Consider the following 14,721-nt stretch of genomic DNA (forward strand, 5'->3'; position numbering starts at 1 on the left):
AAAGTCAACTGCAATTACAAGGAAGTATTTTTCAGGTGTGGATTGAGCAGATATTATCAGATTATTTAGTGTGTGTACTGTCGAGCCCTACCCCCCGACGGAATTCATACTGGCTGTCGGCTTGTAGGTTTGTGTTTGTATAATACTTTTGAATTCTGAAGAAGATTAGTCTCTCAAGGAGTTTGCTGAGAACAGTTAGGAGGGCGATTGGTCTGTATGATGTTGGCTGTTGTGGCGGTTTATTCGGATTCTTGAGAAGAAGTCGAAGATTAGCTGTCTTCCAAGCAAGTGGAAAGGATCGTTTTGCCAGACAGTGGTCGAAAAGGTTCAGCAGTAAGTATGGTTTGTGGTCTGCTACTCTTCTGACAATCTCGGGCTCCAGAAGGTCAGGACCTGGGCATTTCCTGTCCTTGAGTTTCAATACTACTCGATGAAGTTCCTCCAGGGTGAAGGGCTCTTCGGTTTCCTGCGTGGTGTAGCACTCATTGGAGGCACACAGCTGGGCTTGTATTCGTGTGAGGTTAGAGATTGGTAGCTGGAAAATGGTATTCAATATATTATTAATTGACTGCTCCCAAGGTAGTTGTTATTGTGCCTTGTGGTGTGAGAGTGGTTGTCAGAACCTCTCCCCCTAGGGAGTTTATTGGTGGCAATTTTATATACAATTCCCCAAGTATTCTCAGTCGATGCCACCAGATGCTCCCAAGATGTCCTTTTCCTTTTTGGCGGATTAGAGCCGTATAGGAGTTCCTCGGCCCAGCAAGCATCGATGGAAATACTTGTGGAACGCTTTCGTGAACTAATGGACTCAATGCCTTGTCGTGTGACTGCCCTTATCCGGATGAAAGGTGAGCGTACCAGTTACTAGGTAGGTATCTCATGATTTTTGTCCACTTAGTGGGCTTGAGCCGTGCAGAGCAATACAGGCAGGCTGCCAGAGCAGCCCATGGTGTCTTGTCAGTTACATAATGGATTTTTTCTAGATATGGAGGTGATTATCCCATTGTATAAGGCAATGGTCAGACCCCGCCTTGAGTACTGTATACAAGTCTGGAGGCCTCATTTTAGGAAGGATGTAGATTTGCTTCAGTGTGTACAGAGAAGGGCAAAGAGATTGGCGAGTGGAACAAAGGGTTGATGAGGGGAATGAAGGGATCCTCTTACCAAGCAAGGCTTAAGTTCTGCAAATTGCATCATCTGGAGACTAGGCACCTGCGAGTGATCTGATTGAGGTTGAGCACGCTGAATTCTGATGGGATCCTTCCACTTATTCAGATTACGAACCTAAGGGGGCATAAATTCAAATTAAGAAAGGACAGATGCAGATTAGATGTGCGGAAATTTGCCTTTAGCCAGCGGGTGGGTAATTGCTGGAACAAACTTCCTCCCCCCCTAATTAATATTAAATAATAATAATTAAGAGCATGCTTAACGAAATTAGTGGGTATTAGTAGGAAAGCATACTTGTCAGTTTTTAACATTAACTTGTGTACACTGAATTTTCTGAGCTTCTCGGACAATTTAAAGCATCTGAGTGAAGCCCTGATACAGAGGATTCATTTTCTTAAAATAGTTTAAAAATACCTTTGTAAAAATGAAGACGAACAGTTAACGGCAATTGGAAAACATGCAGACTGTTCTTTGGACTTTGGCTAAGTCGCCTCGTAGAACAGCGGAGAGTGGCTGATAACGCCAACCCCTTAAAGCCACTTGGACCCGTCTACACCCTTCTGTATTTTTTTTTTTTTTTTTTTTTTTGTCTTAATGGCAGCATTACCATCTTAAGACCATCACGTTACAACAAGCAACCAGCCACGTACTTGCTAAGATCCCACTTGGCCATCTGGTCAGGCTCTTTTCAGCAGAAATAGAAAAAAAAACATCAGCGGAAAGAGAATCCTTGAATAAAATCCCACGTCGATCTACGCAGCTTGTACTATTGCGATATCCGTGGCTTGTTCCTTATTCCAATCCAAAATTTCTAATCATTTGTTTACATCCCACCCCATCCAGAAATAGAAACACTAATATTCCATCAGTAAATCTTTTCCATTTGATTAAAATCTTTGTTTATCTGTGGTGTTCCCTAACAAAGATCGTATACTTCGATATAAAAGCGGGTTTATTCGCTCTGCCTCTGTTAATCCTACTTTAAGACTAATCCGGATATTCTCTAATCGCTTCTTGAAATGGAAATACCTCAACTTAGAGTAAAGGAGGGCATTTACTCTAAGTTGAAGAAGGGTCTTCTCGGGTCTCCTTAGGCCTTCTTCAAGGGACGGATCGAAAATATTGAGAAAAACTTTGTATATTTTTTGTTATTAAATTTAACCAAGCTTTTTATTTAAAAAAATATTCTAAAACCGAAGTTTTATCATACCTAGACCTCTAGAGATTTTTAAAATACTCCCAAAAGATGGAAGCGTCCACATTGAAGTCAAAGCCAATAATATATCCAAACTCAAATAAATAAACGATTGGCCAGAAGATGGCAGCACTTGCGCCCCAGTATAACTATCAGAATTTAATCGAGTGGACTCTTAAAAGAAGGAAAATTGAAAGGAAGAAGCAGAGCCAGTGTAGTCCACAGAATTTATAAACCTGTGGTGTCCAGGGAGATTATTCCGCACAGCCTCTATTTTATATTTCTGCTGGTTGGCGCCTTCATAACCTACAAATTATTGTTTAATTCATGTCTGAAATCACCAGAAAAATCCTGTTTTTTAATAGTTGCAGGGATAATCATTTAATTAAAATAAGCGAAAAGAGGGATATTAAATATCTTTCAGAGGAAAGGCTTTGAGGAAAAAAATAAGGGTTTTTTAAAACCGTAATGAAGTTATAAATGTAAGATACATATTTTCCTCTGCACATCAATATAAAGTACTTCAAAAAGCTATAAATTGGTCCTGTTGTAAGTCCCCAAGTGTGAAGTTATTGGAAAGACATGGGCAACGTGGATAAAATACAAGCATCAATTTTAGTCGGTTGTTTCGCTTCGAAGTTTAATAGCAGCGCATTAATAACAGCTGTCCGGTGTGCCACAAGATATATAAGAGTTCCCATGGCCTTCCCAAGTGATAAAATAATATCCTTTCTGCATAAAGCCGATTTTTAAAAGCAGAAAGAAACTTTTGTTAATGGTTAAATAGAAACTACGTTCTTTTTTACAATCAGTAGTCGGTTTTTTCGCTGTCACTGGTGGATTCACTTAAGAGGGGGAGGGGGTCGTCTGTCTTTAATGTATTCTATCTTTACGAAGTGGTAATAATGGTATAATAAACTTAAGTATGATTTTACGATAGGAGAATATTGTCTTGAAATTGTTATGAATGTAACCTGTTTTTCCAGGAGCTTGGATTGGTTGAGGGTTGGGGGAAGCTTACTCCAACGTACTAGCTTACTACTAATTTCTTTCATTAAAAATATAACGCGGTTTGCAAGCGGAAAATTCCAGAAGTTAATGCACCATACAGAAGTTAAAGTAAATTCATCATTTACAGCACGGCATGTTGAAAGTTTACTTTTTCTGTCTTTCTTAGCCATACACCGAATTCTTCCAAGGAATTCACCGAGGTTTTACAGAGTCGGCTCTGCCAAAATGATATCTTTTGTTTGATGCAGAAATGAAGGGTTCTGAGCGACTCTAAAGTGGCCAGGATCGATTGTGAAAATAAAGTTGAAACAATTTTATATTGTTTGTCTTTAAATGGCGTACACCTCTCCCGGATAAGAGATAAAAAGAATCTCTTATCTGATAAGAGAAAATGATGCATAAACTATGGCTGCCAAGCTCGTTATTTACTCCCACGGATATGTCACACCAATCGTACTTTATATCTGTCGATCTATGGCCAGATGTTGAAACTTTTCTAGTATGAACATACAGGGCTGGAAAAAATAATGGAAACACCTTTGCTAAGAGTTACAGGTATGCACTAATATGACGTTGGACCACCCTTTTAAAACAACTTGTATCCCAGCTGTAATAAATTTAGATAAATCATTAACTTCTTAAGAGAAATATTGAACCATTTGTGGAGGAACGTCTCAATATCCTTGAGTGATGAAGTTGATGATCTGCTCCTGGTGATTGTGCAGACCATGGGAGATGCTTATCCTCAGTTTCATCTCCTCAAACCAAGATCCGGCTGTGCGTATTGGAACATTATCTTGAAATATGTCCTCGCGTGTGGGAAACAATGTTTGCACCATGGGATGAACCTGCTCACTCAGAATATCAAGGTAATCGGTGGCAGTAATTCGCCAGTTCAGGGTGATGATAGGACTTAAAGAATACGAAGATGTTGATCCTCCTCCATTTTTGACACTTACTTCAACAATGCCGTGGAAGACCAATTTACTGCCGACGAACTGTAGCAGGCCCTCGCCAAAATGTCCTGGACCAGACCTCATTGAGGTCCTTAAAAAGGCCGCCCAAATCAACATCCATTTCCTACTCGACTTCTTCAAGAAGTAATTGTCCCAAAGATCCCCAGAAGAATGGGAAAACGCCAATGTAAAGCTTATCTTAAAGAATCCGTCTGAACCGTTCCACCAACGAGAGTCATATCGACTCACAGCCGTCCTGTCCATGCTCAGTAAATCGTTTGAACGTCTACTCCTAGTACGGTTCCAAGCTCACTACACCGAAGCCGTCTCAGTCTGACCTCTAGTTTGGATTTCGACCGGAGATTTGCACAGACGGAGCACTACAAAAGATCATCTCCGCAGCCTCAACTTCAACCTATAAATATTACTAATAGCAATAATTTCGCTGGAGCCTTCGACATGCTCTGGCGGGCAAGCGAATACCCCAATAGATTTATACATCCAAAACTATTTATCAAAAAGTAAAATTACCTCTTTAACTTACCAAAGAGCCAAAGGGTCTGTCCATAGAGGGTTTGGCCCTTTTCTGTGGAACACTGTCTTGGATGAGCTCCTTGGACTAAACCGGGATCCGATAGCTAAACAAGCCTTAGCCAACGATGTCACCATCTCCATTGAGGATGACACCACAGATTCTCTGGAGGCTAGAGGAAACCAAGCACTTCAAATTCTGCAGGATTGGGCGGCCCTCCACAGGCTAAGAGTTTCCACCCAGAAGACACAGCCCATTTTCCTGAAGGGCTCACTACAGCCTACTAGACTCCTCCACCAACAAAATACAAGTCCAAACCATCGAGTTAGTTTCCTCGTTGGGAATATTAAAGCTCTCTTTCAAGCTTTTAGCTATTTTTAATCCCAGAGTTGAATTTAATCCCAGAGCTATTTTTAAACGCCGAGTTGAATACTACATAAAACTAATGAATGTACATTTAAATTGTACATATGTATTTGTAGCGGTCTGCTTAACGTGTATATGTAGGGTAGTTAGTTGCCTCGTTCGTGGTTTCATGATAGAAATCTTTTTTAATGAAGATGCGCTGATCACGATGTGAGAGACTAGAATATCTGGTTAGTGGCGCCATCTACTGAACATTCCAATCTACTAATTCTACTTTGGGATAAAATTTTTGGATATGCTCAGAAAAAGTCCAAAAATTAGCATTTCGTGTGAGAGGTATCCGTATACGAGGATATATTTTGATAAAGATAGAAATTTGACCTTTTTATACGCCTTTATATACTCCAAATAATAATAAAATCATTATTTGTGTTAAAATGAAATTTAAAAAAATTCTCCCTCAGTCTTAATTGTTAATTCGAACCGAACCCTGTCTCCAGCGTGACCCCCCCTGCCGCCTTTGAGGGATTTCTAATATACTTCCTTTCTAGGAAGCATAAAGAACATCGAAATAGCAATCTTCAAGGCGCAGTTCTTTTAGCACAAATTAGATTCTGCATCTATCAAGAAAAACCAAAAGGAACCAATTGAATTTCTCGAATTCTTGAGAAGTGACTGCTTCTCTTTGAAAAGAAAAAAATCAATTGTCTTCTCCTGGAAGTTGGCTGAGCACAACTCTGAAATCAAAGGGTTTTTTTCCCCCTTTCTTTCTTTTCAGAATACAAACAGTCGCCAAATAACTCAGATTTTCTCGTGAATGGAAAATGAGGAATTTTTGCTTTTGACTTTATTCCTGCAGAAGAATTCTAAAACTAATTACACAAAAGGAAAGAATAATCCCTCCGCTACCTTAACATAAAGACTGAATAAATCTACATTTAACAAGAAAACGCGGCCAAAATCAACAACCAGACCTGCGATAGTTTAATCCACATAAAAGTTTAAAACTGTTCTTTGTATTAAATACAGAACCCTTCTCAAAAGCAACATGTTTCCTTCTTTTAAATTATCAATTAAATAGAAATCCCTTTTAAATTAACCATTAGAGAACGTCCTTATTTCTAGTAATTTTTCTCTCTTAAGAAGATTTTAAGCCGACAGACAGCTCGCATCCAACCTTTGGTGAGAACTTTTTAAAAGCGAGAGATACCATATACACTTAGTGGACACTTTATTAGGTACACCTACCTAATAGTGCGCAGGTCCCTTGAGAACATTGTGGACTCAACGAAGTGTCGAATTCGTGCCACAGAAATGCTGGCCCATTCTCGCAGTATCACGTACAAAGTTACAGATTAACGTGGGAGCCATTACTCGCGCTAATCGACTCGTGCATGCACCTAAATATGCGCATCGAGTCCATTCTCGATCGTGCGTGATGCTATCATTGAAACGAACGTTGCTTCAATCTCTGCAATGGTTTTGACATCGACATTGCCTCTTATAAATAATAAACCCACGTTCTGCGTTGGCTGCATCGTCCAAAATTTAGAAAATTTATTAGTACTTGAAACTTGCGAAATATAATAGACACGTATCATCTGGAATTAGTCTCAATAAACCCGTTATTTTCTTCAATCTTGATGGAGAAGCACTCTTGGCATCTGAAGAAGTTATGGCCTTATAAATCTCACAAGCAAATGGGCAGTGTACAAACACACCACGCGCCCGTTAGAGTGTGATTCTTCTTTTGTGATGAATAAATTGAGTCTATTGAGGATGGATTCCTATTTTGTTTCTATTTAGATTAAAGAAACGAACTGTATCGCCTCTACAAGCCAAATGCAAGTGGGTTTTCAGACATCGAAGATCAATTCTGGGCTTTATACATCATTAGTGGAACTGTCTAAAGTGTTATCGAAAACAGATGTGGTGGAAATAATAAAAGAGTACTAGTTCTTTTTTCCTTTCTAAAAGGAGGTCAAATATAAGAGATATTTGCTAACTGTTTTTAGTTACAGCGAAAACAAGCCATTTCAGCTTTCTTGATAGCGGCCAAGTCGATTTTTAAATTATTTTGTTGGCTGAAACCTAATCAAGAAACAGTTTGCACGGTTGCGTGTGTCCGTAAAACAGCGGAAAAGCTACGCCTTCTCACGTGACCGGTTCATATGTATCGTGACTCCGGACCTGACAACACTGATCGATCATTCTGCACTTTGGTGTAGTAATTTATTTTAAGACTAACCATAATCATAAGATGAGACGCAGCAGTCGTCAGAACCGTCCCCCACCCCACTGGGAAACTTTAGTTAGGAACCCATCATTTGTAGTCCTAGGACTGATCTACTGATAATATCACAGGAGATAAACCAGGAGCCAACCGGAAAACCGGACAACAGCAGATAATCCTGTTTTGACCCGGGATCAAGTCACTGGTGATAATAATAACCAATTGATCTATGGATATTTACTAAACACTCTTATGGACCTCCAGATTCCTTTCTGGTAAGCCCATACAATTATTTGATGACCCAACTGGGAGCAAGGACATCTTAGATCTATTGTATTACAATATGGACACCATACACATCACTTCTACCTTTAGTTCCACCACTTACTGATCACCTGTGAATTAGTGGTGTTACCACATCGCCTTGACTGATGAACTCGGCCAAATAGCGCTGGATTCAGCATCAAAAAGAAGTTCGGATCACATCGAGAACATCTTTTGGTTTAATGCTAATGTGAAACCCGCCTTATACACCAAGCAGGAGGTCTCTCTAAAAGGGTATATACATTTGGTCAGAAGCATTCTGTAATGGAAGAGGATGGATTGGGCAAGGTTGGCCTTTGGCAGCCCAACACTAAGCGTAATCAACCTATTTTTCCAGTAGATGAGCTCACAAGCAAACTAACATTCAGTGATTTCACCACATCCAGAGAACAACTGATCAAGATCAGAAAGAAGTGCTCTCTAAAGTCAGTGGCTGGACCGAACGGATTGTACCCTATGGTCGAGCGATATTGGAGCACCTACGTTTTGCTTCCAATGTCTAAATGTAAGCATCGCAAGGAGCTAAAGGAATTCAGGTCCATCACCGTCAGTTGTAGATTCCTAAAACTCTTTGAGAAGGCCATTCAACGAGCATTAACAGAACATTGCTTCATCCACAGGCCACCTCACTCTTCCTCCGCAACACAGTTGAAGGTGTACTAGTAACAACTTACTTGACAACTGCCAAAAATACAGAGACCTGAGCTCTCTAGCACAACTGGATGCTGTCCTCTTCAACCTCAAACATATACATTGATAATACGTTACAATTATAAAGGCAATTTTTAAACCTAGACGCCTGCTGGTTTCTCAACAAACTTCCAGTACAGATGCTTTCTTACCATAGAAGTACCGCAAGGGGTGGGCATCCTCTTTGCCTTGCTCTTGAACTGTTCTTTGAATCTCCAGTGGATTGTTCTCTTATGCGGATAACACAAATCGCTACATATCATCATCTAACTCCAATGAAGTGCTGTAATTAATGTTTTCCAATCAGAAAACACAAGTAGAAAATTGGCGTCAGTCAGGCTGGAACTTAATCACTCTAAGTCATGTCCAATGACTTTTATAAAGAAAAACATCGAAATCTATATGCAAGTGACCTAGTAGGGAAAGTCCTCATTTATAACGGGTAGAAGACCTGTGCACCAATGTGGATGGTGCGCGAAGGGTTGTCAAGAATACACGACCCCAATCTAAAATTAGTACGAAATGTCAGCCCAGAAATAACATAAAAGTTTGGAAACATCAGACTCTACGCAGATCAATGTTATCAATAATGTTTCTGCTGTTGGAACTTTCTTTTTAAGTTGTGCTTTTCAGATTTAAAAAAAAGGAATAAATCACAATGGAGCCGAACAGGAGAATAGAGGGAGGGTGTACTCCAGGTGCGTTGTGCTCTACTGTACCATGCTGCGAATCAGTGCTCTTAAAAGGGAGAGAAGCACTGATATATCGGATGCAGCACACAGTATAGAATTCTTTTAGGCACGCCTTTAAGTTTTTGTTCCGCTCTATAAATATTCAGTAGAAATGCTGAGGATTATTATTTATATGTTCAATCGATATGCAAACTCGTGCATTATGAGTTGGGGCCGGCTTACAGAAAACCTCTAAGACTAGGAGTGGTTCTGTATAAGTACAGAACCATATAGCGCTCAATTATAGAAGGAAATTTGAATTCAAAAAAGGGTCTTTCTGGCATGCGCAGTAACTTAGTGATCACTGCGTGTAGATTTTCTAAGATTTCTAAGAATATCATGAATATAATACGTCAGAGAATTGGTCACGGAAGCCATTCCCAGTAAAAAATAAAATGCAAAAATAATTCCACTCTGTTTAACACACGCATCCTAATAGAGAATTGTCACAATTTTTTTCTTTATTTTGCATTGGTGATTGAAATCGCTATTTTGGGGCATCTCTTCGCGTGTCTGTTTATCCGAGATTCGAAAGAGAACACTGTGATGTTTATTTGCTCAGATAAAAATATCTTCGTGTTTGAATAGGGCATAGCCGTTAGCGAAAAGGTCGATGTCATCAAAAGGTCAAGTGGGCAATATTTTTAATATTCCAAGTAGTTTAATCTTTCATTTGGGTATCTAGAAATTGCGTGACCTCTTGTTATTAACGGAACTAACACGTGTACAGAGCTGAATTGAGATAATCCACCCTTCAGAGAAATACCACTTGGGTTGTATAATGCACAAAGCCTTCTCTCTGCTCCGATGCTTGTATGTCTCTTCTGCGCTGACAAATTAACGCTTGATAAAAAAATTAAGAAAAGCCATTCTCCTCCCAAGAATACTAGAGGAAACTCTACTTGGTAGTGTCACTCAAAAAAGAAAGAAAAAAAATATATTCTCAATAATCCAAGACGTGCTTATATATTGTTCCTTATTCCAGTCCCTCTCCAAAGGATCCCTAAAAACTGATCGATATTTTACCCTCTTCGGATAAATAAAGAGGAGAATAGTTTATTAGACCGACATAAAATTGCTGATTAGGTTCAGATTAAGTGAAATTTCTTTTTGAAATTATTCAGAGACAAAACAATGGCATCTGTCGACAACTGTGATGTCGCTTCACTGCAATACGCCAGAAGTGTGCCAGGAAGCCTACGTTTACTCGGTTTCAAAAAGGAAATTGGATCATGCGTGTGGATTTAGCGCATTTGCAGCTTTCTTTATGAAGAAATGGCTTGTGAAAGTAGGTTACCAGTTGTATCAGGAAATTTCTTTTGTTTTTATGGGTTCCAACGAGTATTATGCGTATAATACGCTACTTTCTGAATATTTATATTTTGAAATATGCAGGCTAGATCCTCAAATCGAATGTTTAACTAAATACAAGGGCTTTTTAGGAATTTATGGACATATTAGAGGGAGGGGCAGATGAGTTAGTTGTCTGGTGGCACAATATGACACGCTTTTTGTCCAATATTATAAATTCTAAACGTATACGTTGAGCTTATGAACCAAATGAAATGCAACTTTTAGGTTAGGTATGTCATGTTAGATTAATTATATTAAAATAACAGCAAAGCCGTAGTATCCAGTTCATTATTCTTATCCATTAAGAAGGCATTTTGTATTTATGTGTTCTTTTTAAATTGGTGTACACGAGTTCCAAAATAATATACAGATTTTTAGCAAAACATCGTACTCTGTTTATGAATGACAAACGCAAAAGTGATACTGCATTTTTTCGAAGTTCACTGTTATTTTGCGGTCCACAATAAACAAAATTTCCCTCATCTTTTCAGTTTAATATTGTTAGATCGTTCTCACGAATCGTTTGATCATAATTATCTGGCGAATAAAACTTAAATTTCTGTCTTCATCATAAACCTCTGCGAATAATACGAATACATCATCATCATGATTTTCCTTGATGTAATTCAGGTAATACAGGCTATCTAAAATACTAATTACCTCCACTTTGCCATTGTTCTTTTAAAGAAAGGGTTCTCGTGTATCTGTAATCTTTATCTACAGATGTGGAAGGAAATCTGTCTCTTAGCTGCCCCCCGTACATGAAAGTTAAGATGACATAGGAGATGTAGAAGATAACTTGATCCAGAGAAAATATTATCTTACAATTTAACGTCCAGGACAGTTACTTTAAATAGATCTCTGATAAAAGCACGTTGACCGTTGCACATGAAGTGCTGAAAACAGCGCATCAGAGGGCTGTGAATGATTTTGGGCCCATAATTTTTGCCACTGAGCTCATAAGACAGGTCGGATGGTAATTTTCTACTGGGTTCGTTGCGCTGCCTTTAGGGATTCAATAAAATTGACTATTTCGAAGCGGGTGGGGGTTAGAGAGTGTTGAATATTGAAGGCTTCAAAAATGTAAACTTCATCAGACTGGTGAAGATACAAGATACGTTTCAAGCTCACAAAACGATTGTGGAAGGCGCTCTCTACTGAACGTAAATCAACCGGGAGCGGAAGATAAATAGCTGCAGTGAGAATAATTTTCTTATGAACCGTCAGCTGACAAAAGATCCCTTCCAGATTGTAGAACACTATTTCAGTAAGAATGCAGATATCGAACGCCAGAGAGCAAAGCGAGGTTCTAATTTTATCGATTTTATTATCTAGACTCCTACAGTTCTGTTAGTAGACATTAAGCGACTGGTGAGGCCCATCTGCACTTTTTGATGACTGGATACTAATATTAGAGGTAGGAGAAGATGAGGAACAGCAAGAGTTAACGGAGCACCGTGCCTGTTAGCTATCAATCCTCTCTGAATAGTTTGTGTTCTTGTTTTAGATTTTAAAGAGCCTAATAAATGATCCTGGTGGCCAACGCTGAGATTCTAGTTTGTTTGTTTTTTTCATCCAAAGTGTTGCAAGTTACCTGGAAAGAGGCATAAGGGTGATGCTTCTTTCTTGACCTCATTACTCACGAATCAGATGACATCGTAGGGTTTACAGTACAGGAGCCATTCGCAGGTTATGATGCACCAATATGCATCCGTAGAGGGTAAAACAGTGCGAAAGGATTCATCATCCTACCTCCCCCATCAACCACAGCTGCTATTCAGGCCACTAAAAACTGATCCGTCGATTCTAATATGATAATAGAGGATTATGAGTCAGTCAGTTGATTTAACTTCATCCTCCAATCACTGTTGACGTGTTGGTAGTGCAATTTGCAGTTTGTATGACGCCTGTGAAAGTGCCTGCAAAGGTTACACTCAGTTTCGTGCGACGAAAGTCAAGTTTCTCATTCTGCAAAGCAGGCAGACCCACTATAGAATACACATAATTTACAGACAGCATAAACTGACGCCCCATAATCTTGGTTGCCTTCTGCGAAAAGCTTCATAATGTGGGGGAAAACAGTGGTCTTCGCTGTGCTTAACGCGAGGGCCTGTTAATGTGGTTAACCCCTGTTCAGCACTGAAGATACCGTGATTTTAATCAGATTGTCTGTTAAGGGCTTTATGAGGCTGCCTTCAGCTTGTCGCTGTGAATTCGGTCGATAATCACCGATTCTACACCTCTCACATACCCTGCATACCATCGTGTCACTTATAAGACCTCTCTTCTCATATTAGGAGAGAGAAATACTTCATCCTCTACAGATACTTCATGGAAGTATCTGTAGAAAAGGCGTGGAGCAGAAACAGAACGTCTATGAGACAGACGGATCATTAATTAACCACACTGTTCTCTTTTGAAAGGAGTCTAGACACCTCACAGAGAGAGATTTTAGGGGCACAACCTGAGATTTGGAACAATATTCCATGGTAGGACAGATTTGCGATTTGTACAGAGTGAGCAGCTGTTTGGAAGAAAAGTAACGCCGAGAGCGAAAGAGAAAATCAAGTTTTTTAGATGCAGAGGAAGCAATATTTGTAATGTGCTTGTGCCAAGAGAGATTAGAAGTCAGGGTAATCCCCAAAAGAGATATATCCTTTTGCCTAGAAATTGGAGTGTCACTAAAGATAAGCATAGGAGCAGAAGAATCCTTTTTGCGAGATATAAGACAAGACTGAGTTTTAGAAGGATTGAAATCAACTAAGTTGTCTTTGCCACACTGGAGAATTACCTGAAGATCGGCATTTAAGGAATTGGTAGCGGATGGTGGAGAAGTTGAAGCTGATTGAGCACGACAAGGTTTCTCAAACTGGAAGGTAGAATGCAATGTGCTATCATCAGCAAAACTATGGATAGGATTTCTGGTCAATGGAAGAAGGTCATTAATATACAAGAGGAAAAAGAGTGGGAGAAAAAATTGAACCTTGGGGAACACCAGCATTATTATAAACGTTAGACGACAAAGTCATCTACCATCACCACAGTGAGCAGTAAGAAAACTGGATACCCAATTACAAAAACAGTTGGCAGACCATAGAATGGAAGCTTATCTAGAAGACCTTTGTGTCAAACATGATCAAAGCCATTGAAAATGTCAAGCAATTACTTCAGTTTCATCAAACCTTTCCATTGAATTAGTCCATAAATGGGTAACATAAGCCAGAATAGCACTGACTGAATCCATACTGGTGATCGTTGATCAGATGGAAGGTTTCTAGGTAGTTTAAGAGTTGGCGGTTAATTGATTTCTCCATTACTTTAGAAAGAGTAGAAGTAATTGCAATGGGACGATAATTGGATGGGAGGGATTTGTCACCCTTTTTAGGAACTGGCTGGATATGAGCAAACTTCCAAGCAGAAGGAAAATCACGAGTGGAATAAGGAAATGTAAAAAACCGACAAAGAACAAGAGTAAATTCAGGAGCGCAGGTTTTGAGAACAAGTGGAAAAATACCATCAAGTTTCGTAAAAATTCTTCTGATCTCCTTTTGACGAAAGACCACAGGAGGCATTGAGTGGAGTGTAGTGGCAGTGGTAGAAGAAAAATTAAATGCTTGAGGTTTGATGTCTTTAGGTTTAACTAAGAAATGAATAGAACCAGACGTGGCCGCGCAGATGAGAAAAATTTGGAAGGTACTAAACTACCGTTTAGAACGAGAAAATTTTTCTAATTTTACTCTACTGAAAATTAATTAATTACTGTCTTATAATTGTAATGAGCTTGGTGTACGCAGAAAACGTAGCCTAAAATTCTTATTTCTTTTAGAACTTTTCATTTTATAGAGAAATGTCTGCATGTCGGTTGTAAAAACTATTTTTGCTACAATATTTTATGGCGGTTTTATTCATTACTAAACCGCATACTTCATTAAACAGTGGGTGTACATAAAACACAACCGCACATATAATGACTGTTAATTTATACACAGGGGCGTGTGCAAAAATGAACACATCGCCGTTGCAGTTATTATTTAATGTAAGTAATTTCTATAAACACATTTGAGTAATGAAATTTAAGTAGAATTTATTAAAGTGTTGGCTACTTAGTTTGTAGCTAATATTTACTAAATCCAGTTTTATCCAAACAGCTTTTTTATTTC

This window comes from Mastigoproctus giganteus, chromosome 14 (assembly GCF_048544385.1).
Source record: "Mastigoproctus giganteus isolate SK-2022 chromosome 14, ASM4854438v1, whole genome shotgun sequence".
NCBI lineage: Eukaryota > Metazoa > Arthropoda > Arachnida > Uropygi > Thelyphonidae > Mastigoproctus > Mastigoproctus giganteus.